We start from the raw sequence: 9,738 nt of genomic DNA, 5'->3' as shown, positions 1-9,738 counted from the left end.
GGCCTTAAATCCAGGGGCAAGTGGACTTCCCAATACATTCCCACTGATTTGAACTCTGGGCTCCACTCTTTCTGGGGCAACGCTCACCCCATAAGCAGCTCCTCTCGTAGTGGAGAGCAGACCTACTCTATGGACCCTCTATGTGGGCAAGCAAATCTGAAAGAGAAATAACTCAAGAAACCCTGAGCCAAGCATGTTCATCTTCTTCTTCCAAATTCACCAAACGGATGTGCCACTCCTTCTCTGGGGAGAGATGATTAGTCAGGTGGGGGCGTGGAGAGAAGCTGGACTTGTCCACATGTCCTTTTCCCTCCTGTAGCAGACCCTGTTCCTGCCCTGCCTCTATCCATCAGGATTTACCACTCAAGGCTGACTTCCAACTGCCTGTATTGCTATCTTTTTGCTCAAGGGATTTCTCCAAAGTGAGGGAAGCAGCAGCCCACAACCAGTAACTGATGGGAGTTGAATACCCTTGCTCCCTTGCCCATCACATAGATAACTCTGTGGTACATGTTCTCTGATGCTTCACAGAGCTTTCTGGTGGGATTAAATCCCAGTCACCCGCAATGATAGTCGGCCGACTCAATAACATACTCTTCTTTTTTTAATTGAACTATAGTGGGTTAACAATATTGTGTTAGTTTCAGGTGTACAGCAAAGTGATTCTCACACACACATATTTATAAAACATAGTTCCCTGTGCTATACGGTAAATCCTTGTTATCTGTTTTATATATAGTGGTGTGTATCTGTTAGTCCCATACTCCTAACTGATCCCTCCCCTCCCTCTCCCCTTTGGTAACCATCAGTTTGCTTTCTATGTCTATGAGCCTGTTTCTGTTTTCTAAATAAGTTCATTTGTATTATTTTTTAGATTCCACATATAAATGATATCATATCATATTTGTCTTTCTTGGTCTGAATTACTTCACTTAGTCTGATAATCTCTAGTTCCATCCTTGTTGCTGCAAATGGCAATATTTCATTCTTTTTTATGGCTGAGTAATATTCCATTGTATATATACGCCACATCTTCTTTATCCATTCATCTGTCGATGGACACTTAGTTTGCATCCATGTCTTGGCTATTGTAAATAGTGCTGCTATAAACACTGGGGTGCATGTATCTTTTCAAATTAGAGTTTTCATCTTTTCTGGGTATATGCCCAGGAGTGGGATTGCTGGATCCTATGGTAACATTTTTTTTAGTTTTTTAAGGAACCTCCATACTATTTTCCATAGTGACTGCACCAATTTGCATTCCCACCAACAGTGTACAAGGGTTCCCGTTTATCCACACCCTCTTCAGCATTTATTATTTGTAGGTTTTTTGATGATAGCCATTTTGACTGGTGTGAGGTGATACCTCTTTGTGGTTTTGATTTGCATTTCTCTAATAGTTTGCGATGTGGAGCATCTTTTCATGTGTCTATTGGCCATCTGTATGTCTTCTTTGGAGAAAAGTCTGTTTAGGTCTTCTGACCGTTTTTTGATTGGGTGTTTTGTTTTTTTGATATTGAGTTGTATGAGATGTGTGTATATTTTAAAAATTAAGCCCTTGTTGGTCGCATCATTTGCAAATATTTTCTCCCGGTCCATGGGTTGTCTTTTCATTTTCTTTATGGCTTCCTTTGCTGTGCAAAAGCTTATACGTTTGATTAGGTCCCATTTGTATGTTTTTGCTTTCATTTCTTTTGCCTTGGGAGACTGACCTAAGAAAACATTGCTACGATTTATGTCAGAGAATGTTTTGCCTGTGTTCTCTTTTAGGAGTTTTATGGGGTCATGTCTTATATTTAAGTCTTTAAGCCATTTTGAGTTTATTTTTGTGTATGGTGTAAGGGAGTGTTCTAAATTCATTGATTTACATGCAGCTGTCCAGCTTTCCCATTACCACTTGCTGAAGAGACTGTCTTTTCCCAATTGTATATTCCTGCCTCTTTTGTTAAAGATTAATCGACTGTAGTTGTGTGCATTTATTTCTAGATTCTCTATTCTGTTCCATTGATACATATGTCTGTCTTTGGTGCCAGTACCACACTATTTTGATTACTGTAGCTTTGTACTATTGTCTGAAGTCTGGGAGGGTTATGCCTTCAGCTTTATTCTTTTTTCTCAGGATTGCTTTGGCAATTCTGGGTCTTTTGTGGTGACATGTCAATTTTAAGGTTATTTGTTCTAGTTCTGTGAAAAATGTCATGGGTAATTTGATAGGGATCGCATTAAGTCTGTAAATTGCTTTGGGTAATATGGCCATTTTAACAATATTTATTCTTCCAATTAAGAGCATGGGATATCTTTTCATTTCTTTGAATCACCTTCAGTTTCCTTTATCAATGTTTCATAGTCCTCAATCTTTCACCTCCTTGGTTAGGTTTATTCCTAGGTTGGTTTTGTTTTGTTTTGTTTTTGAAATAATTTTAAATGGGATTTTTGAAAATATTCTCTTTCTGATATTTCATTGTTAGTATAAAGAAATGCAACAGATTTCTATATATTGATCTTGTATCCTGCTACCTTGCTGAATTCATTTAATTAGTTCTAAAAGTTTTTGTGTGGAGTCTTTAGGGTTTTCTATATAGAGTTTCATGTCGTTTGCATATAATGACAATTTTACCTCTTCCCTTCCAACTTGGATACGTTTTATTTCTTTTTCTTGTCTGATTGCTGTGACTAGGATTTCCAATACTATGTTGAATAGACGTGGTGAGAGTGGGCATCCTTGTCTTATTCCAGAATTTAGCAGGAAGGCTTTCAGTTTTTCACCATTGAGTATTTTATTGGCTGTGGGTTTGTCATAAATGACTTTTATTATTGTTGAGCTGTGTTACCTTTATACCCACTTTGGTGAGAGTTTTTATCATGAATGGATGTTGAATTTTATAAAATGCTTTTTCTACATCTATTGAGATGATCATGTGGTTTTTGTCTTTTCTTTTGTTGATGTGGTGTATCACACTGATAGGTTTGCATATGTTGAACCCTCCTTGTGACCCAGGAATAAATCCAACTTGATCATGGTGTATGATGCTTTTTATGTGTTGTTGGATTCAGTTTGATAATATTTTGTTGAGTGTCTTTGCATCTATATTCATCAAAGATATTGGCCTGTAATTTTCTTTTTTGGTAGTGTCTTTTTCTGGTTTTGGTATCAGCGTGATGGTGGCTTCATAGAATGACCTTGGGAGTGTTCCTTCCTCTTCAGTCTTTTGGAAGAGTTTGAGAAGGAGCGGTATAAGTTCTTCTTTGTATGTCTGGTAGAATTCTCCAGTGAAGCCATCCAGTCCTGGACTTTTGTTTTCAGCGAGTTTTTTAAATTACAAATTCTATTTCACTTCTAGTGATTAGTCTGTTAAATTGTCTGTTTCTTCTTGATTCAGTTTTGGCAGGCTGTATGTTTCTAGAAACTTGTCCTTTTCTTCTAGGTTGTCCATTTTGTTGGCATAAAACTGTTCATAGTATTTTCTTATGATTTTTTTTATTTCTGCAGTATCAATTGTTATTTCTCCTCTTTCATTTTTTATTTTGTTTATTTGCGTCCTCTCTGTTTTCTTCTTGGTGAGCCTGGCTAGAGGTTTGTCGATTTTGTTTATCCTTTAAAAAAGACAGCTCTTGGTTTTACTGATTTTTTTTCTGTCATTTTTATCTCTGTTTTATTTATTTCCTGTCTGATCTTTAGTATTTCCTTCCTTCTGCTGACTTTAGGCTTTGTTTGTTCTTCTTTTTCTAATTCCTTTAAGTTGTAGGTTAGGTTGTTTATTTGTGATTTTTCTTGTTTTTTGAGGAAGGCCTTTATTACTGTGAACTTCCCTCTTAGGACTGCTTTGGTACATCCCATAGATTTTGTAGGGTTGTGTTTTTGTTGTCATTTGTCTCAAGGTATTTTTTTATTTCCTCTTTGATTTCATCGTTGACCCATTGGTTTCTTAGTAGCATGTTGTTTAGTCTCCATGTAATCATTTTTTTCTCATTTTTCTTTCTGTGGTTGATTTCTAGTTTCATGCCATTGTGGTCAGAAAAGATGCTTGAAATAACTTCTATCCTCTTAAATTTGTTGAGGTGTGTTTTGTGTCCTAGTATGTGGTCTATCCTAGAGAATGTTCCATGTGTACCTGAAAAGAATGTGTATTCTGGTTTTTTTGAATGTAGTGTCCTGTAGATATCAATTAAGTCTAACTGTTCTATTGTGTCATTTAGGATCTCTGTTGCCTTATTGATGTTCCTTCTGGAAGATCTGTCCATTGATGCCAATGGGTTGTTAAAGTCTCCTATTATTGTATTTCCATCAGTTTCTCACTTTATGTGTCTTAGTGTTTGTTTTATTTATTTAGATGCTCCTATATTGGGTGCATATATGTTAATGAGTATTGATTGTTTTATCATTGTATAGTGTCCTGCTTTGTCTTTTTTTGTAGCCCTTGTTTTAAAGTCTATTTTGTCTGATATGAGTATTGCTACCCCTGCTTTTTGTCATGACCATTTGCATGAAATATCTTTTACAATCCTCTTACTTTCAACCTATGTGTGTCTTTCTCCCTAAAGTGGGTCTCTTGTAGGCAGCATATTGTAGGCTCTTGTTTTATTATACAGTCTTCCACTCTTTGTCTTTTGATTGGAGCATTTAGTCCATTGGCTTTTAAAGTCATTATTGATATGTATGTATTGATTGCCATTTTAAACCTTGTTTTCCAGTTGATTTTGTATTTCTTCTTTGTTCTTTTCTTCTTTTCATTTTTCCTTTTGTGGTTTGATGGTTTTCTTTTGTATTATGCTTGAATTCCTTTCTTTTTGGTTTTTGTGAATCTATTGTATGTTTTCAATTTGTGGTTGCCCTGTTTTTCAAGTATGTTAACGCATAACTATATATACTTGCTTTAAACTGATAGTCATATAAGTTCAAACACATTCTAAAAAATCTACATTCTCTTACTCCCCTCCCCACATTTGGTGATTTTGATGTTCTCTTTTACATCTTCATGTTTATCCTTTGCTGTTCATTGTGTTTATAATCACCTTTACAAAATTTCTTGATTGTTTTTTAATTTATGTACTGGCTTGCTTAAGTGATCTTCAGTCTTTTTCTATATTTGCCTTTCCTACTGTGATTTTCCCTTTCCTATAGATTCTTGCTTCTTTTCTATTTAGAGAAGACCTTTCAATATTTCTTTTAGGATAGGTTTAGTACTGCTGTATTCTTTTAGTTTTTGCTTGTCTGAGATTCTTTGTCTCTCCTATTCTAAATGATAATCTTGCTGAGTAGAGTATTCTAGGTTGCAGGCTTTTCCCGTTCAGGATTTTGAATATATTTTGCCACTCTCTTCTGTCTTGCAAAGTTTTCGTGGAGAAATCAGCTGAAAGCCTTATGGGGATTCCCTTGTAACTGACTCTTTGAAAAATACACTCTTTATTGGCTGTCTTCCTTACCCATCTCACTCCCCACTCTCTAGTGTTTCTAGCTATTGCCACCCAAGTAAGCTACTTGTTCTCAAGTATTTATCCAAGGTCTTCTTCTAGAGTAGGGGTCAGCAAACTTTTTCTATAAAGAACCAGATAGTTAACATATTAGGCATTGCAACTACTCCGCTCTAGTGCAAAAGCAGACATAGATACATAGACCATATGTAAACAAATGGGCATGGCTATGTGCCAATGAAACTTTTTATTTACAAAATCAGGTGGTGGCCAAAGTTCCCCAGCCCCACCAGGGAGAGGAGGAAGCCAAGGACAAATAACTTTCTAAAGGGGTTTGGAAGCCACATTCTCATTTTGTGGAAGTAATTTAGTGAAGAACTGATTATTTGACTAAACACTTATTAAATTTCCAGAAGTTATCATAGATGCCTTAGAGATTTTCTTTGGAAGATCATTGCCTGTACAGTTACTTTTTTGTGTGGCATAAGTAATATGTTAACCTGTTACAACTGACAACATTGGTTTTCTGTAGCTAGGGAGTCTTGAGTTGGCAGCCTGCTCGGCTTAATGACTTAATGTCCTTTTACGGCAGATGTGTTGCTGTTACCATGACATACCTGTATGCTATACCCAGGGGGAGGGTTGGGCCGAAACTGCAGGCACACATTTAGGTTGATCACCTTGGCTTCCAAGCCGTTCCGGGTGGTGCTCAGTGTGGGGCGAGAGCATCATATAGGACCATGGCGCTTAGCAGCATTGTTTCTTTGGAGTCCGTGTAATGGAATATATTTTTCAAATATTGATATTTGCATTTTCTGTAACAATTCCTTATAAATAAAATGAGGTAAAATTGTACATTTAAAGTGGAAACCTTAATAACACATTTGTAGTTCCTTTTAATGCAAAAAGTACCAGTAAGCATTAAAAACAAACAAACAAAACATCAGGTGGTGGGCTGGATTTGGCATATGGGTGAGGCCATAGTTGGCTGACCCCTGATCCCGAGGAATCAAGCTATATCATCCCCTGTATTAGTTCTCTAGAGCTATGTAACAAATTACCGCAAACTAAGCAGTTTAATACAACAAAAATTTATTATGGGTCAGGACTCTGGGCACAGTGTTACTGGGTTCTCTGCTCAGGGTCTCACAGGGTTGAAATCAAAGTTTTCGCTGGCCTGCATCCTCATCACAGGCTTGGAATGCTCTTCCCTGCTCACTAGTTGTTGGTAGAATTCAGTTCCTTGCAGTTACAGAACTGAAGTCTTAGTTTTCTTGCTGTCTGTCATCCAGGAACCATTTTCTCCTCCTAGAGGCTGTCCACAACTCCCTGCCATGTGACCCTCTCCACAATAGTGCAGTTTTCTTTAAGTCCAGAAAGAGAATTCTTATTTTAAAGGGCTCCATTAATTAGGTCGGCCTTCCCAGGATAATCTCTGTTTTTATTTACTCAAAGTCAACTGATCAGGGACCTTAATTACATCTGCAAAATTCCTTTACCTTTGCCATATAATGCAACCTAATCACAGAAGAGATATTCTGTCATATTCATAGGGTCTGCCTGAACTTGAGGGGAGGGGATTATATAACATGTGTTCACTAGGAGGCAGACATATTGGAATTCTGCCTACTACACTTTTTGAAAATGGAATGGAAATTCTCTCCCCTTATGGAAATATGCGGAGGGCAGAACAAGTGCCCCCCACTCCATAAAACAAACACCTGTTGAGTACCCACTATGCGCCAGGTGCTGCACTAAGCAGTTTGCCTGCATCAACGCTTTTCAGCCTCACAGCAACTTTATGCAGCACGTCCTATTTTTATCCCATTTATAGGTGGGTAAGTTCTGCAGAGTGACAGAGCTAGAATGGAGTGATCAAAGAGTAAAACCCAGAATCCTGACTCCACAGCTTATGTTCTTACCCACTTTTTCATACTGCCTTGCCTCTGACAATTTACATATAATTCTCCACACCCCCAACATAACCCATCTAATGCAGACAGTGTCATACTGCATCAATTTCAAAAATAAAATTTAAAAAACTTTTTGGGACTTCCCTGGTGGTCCAGTGGTTAAGACCTGTGCTTCCACTGCAAGGGGTGCTGGTTCAATCCCTGACTGGGGAACTAAGATTCCGTGTGCCACGTGGTGTGGCCAAAAATTTTTTTTAAATAAAAATTTTGAAAACAAATTCGAACAATATTCACACAAAGAGTGTTGCAGACAAACCTTTTCTTTAACTAGAATTAATCACTTGTGCTGAATATAAATGAAAACTCAAGACTCAGGTTGGAAAAATGATATAACCAATATTGCATTCTTCTTGCTTACTTTCTCAGATGAAACAATGACAATGAAAGTCAATAAGGAAAGGGGAAAGGAAGGAATCAAGTGTCAATAAAGCACCTACTATGTGCAACGCATTACAGCCTTTATTTCTTTTAAGCCTGACCTCAGCCCTGAAACACTTGTTATTAGTCTTCTTTTGCAAATGAAACTGTACTTAGAGAGTCTGAAAAGCCTGCAAATTATCACCTAATATCTGTTCTCCCCTTTTTCCTGAATAATAGAACACTGGATTCCTTCAGGGTAAAACTATGATCAACTAAAAGACCACATTTCCCAGTCTTCCTTGCAGCTAGGTGTGGTCATGTGACCATGTTTTGGCCAGTAAGAGCTAAGCAGAAGTGTTATGTGGGACTTCTTGTGAGGTTGCTTAAAGAAAGCTAAATCAATCAAGAGTTACACTTTTTGACCTTTCTTTCTTACACCTTCCTGCTATTTGGAATTCTAGCATGATGGCAGGAGCTCCAGGTGCCACCGTAAATCACGAGGTAACCTTGAGATGGAAGCCACTTGCTAGGAGGATGGAGCAGGAAGGTGCAAGGGCTTAGGTCCCTGATGATCATGGAGCCGCCATGCCAGCCCTGCAGTGCACAACTCTGGAATTATTAATTTTTTTTGGAATTACCTTTTGTGAGAGGGAAAAATACTCTCTTTTAAACCACTGTTATTTAGGGTTTGCCTCATATATAGCTTAATAACTATAAGCTATATATAGCTTATAGATGGAGAGGGATTAAATAACTTTCTTAGGTCACCCTGTAGTAATAGATTGAGAATGCAAACCTGGCTGTCACAGTCTACAGTATGCTTGGGGCTAATCATTTATGTCTTTTTTTTTTTTTTTTAATTTTTGGCTGCATTGGGTCTTCGTTGCTGCGTGCGGGCTTTCTCTAGTTGCAGCGAGCAGGGGCCACTCTTCGTTGCAGTGCACGGGCTTCTCATTGTGGTGGCTTCTCTTGTTGCGGAGCAAGGGCTGTAGGTGCGCTGGCTTAGTAGTTGTGGCTCACAGGCTCTAGAGCGCAGGCCAGTAGTTGTGGCGCACGGACTTAGCTGCTCCGCGGCATGTGGGATCTTCCCAGACCAGGGCTCCAACCCGTGTCCCCCGCATTGGCAGGCAGCTTCTTAACCACTGCACCACCAGGGAAGTCCCTCTATGTCTTTTGATTGGAAAGTGGGGATGTTACTTTAGTTGGGAGATGAAGATATCCTCATATGACCTCGTGGACTTTGATCTTTATTTCATGGATTCTCTTTTGATTCCAGCTTCCAGCCTCTGCAAAGCTCTTTTTGTTATTACTAACAAAGATAATATGAGTGAGGAGTAAACTGTCTTCCATAGTTGAACTTCAGTCCTCTACAATTAGGACAATTTTTAGAGTGTAATTTAACTGCTTTTTTTTTTATTGTTATAATACATGTAACACATGCACATTGTAAGAAATGAGGACCAGAAAGGGGCTATAAAATGAGAGGCAAAGTTTTCTCTCCCCCGAGATAGACCCAACTCCCACTACCCAGAAGTAACATTATGGATCTTTCCAGAAAGTTTTTTATACATGTACAATAATATATACGGATATATATTCTATTACAAATGGAAATACACTACACATGTTGTTTGCATTTACTATATCTTACATCACATAATTGCATATAAGATCCCAGGTCATTTATTGAATGGCTATAGAGTATTCCATTGTATGGATGCAGAATAGTTTATTTAATCAGTGTTTCCTTATTGGACAATTAGATTTTTATTTTTTTAATACAAACAGTGCTACAGTGTATATCCTTGAATATACATCTTTTTTCACTTGTCTCTATAGTACAGATTCCTAGATGTGGAAGTGCTGGATCAAAGAGCATGTCTAGCTTTAATTTTCACAGAAGTTGCCAAAGTGCTCTGCAAAGAGGTCGCTTGAAATTACCCTCCCCCAACAGTGGGTGAGAGCACGGACTTCTCTTCCTTGCCTGTAGCAA

This window comes from Stenella coeruleoalba, assembly GCF_951394435.1.
Source record: "Stenella coeruleoalba genome assembly, chromosome: X".
NCBI lineage: Eukaryota > Metazoa > Chordata > Mammalia > Artiodactyla > Delphinidae > Stenella > Stenella coeruleoalba.
This window is presented reverse-complemented; position numbering follows the sequence as displayed.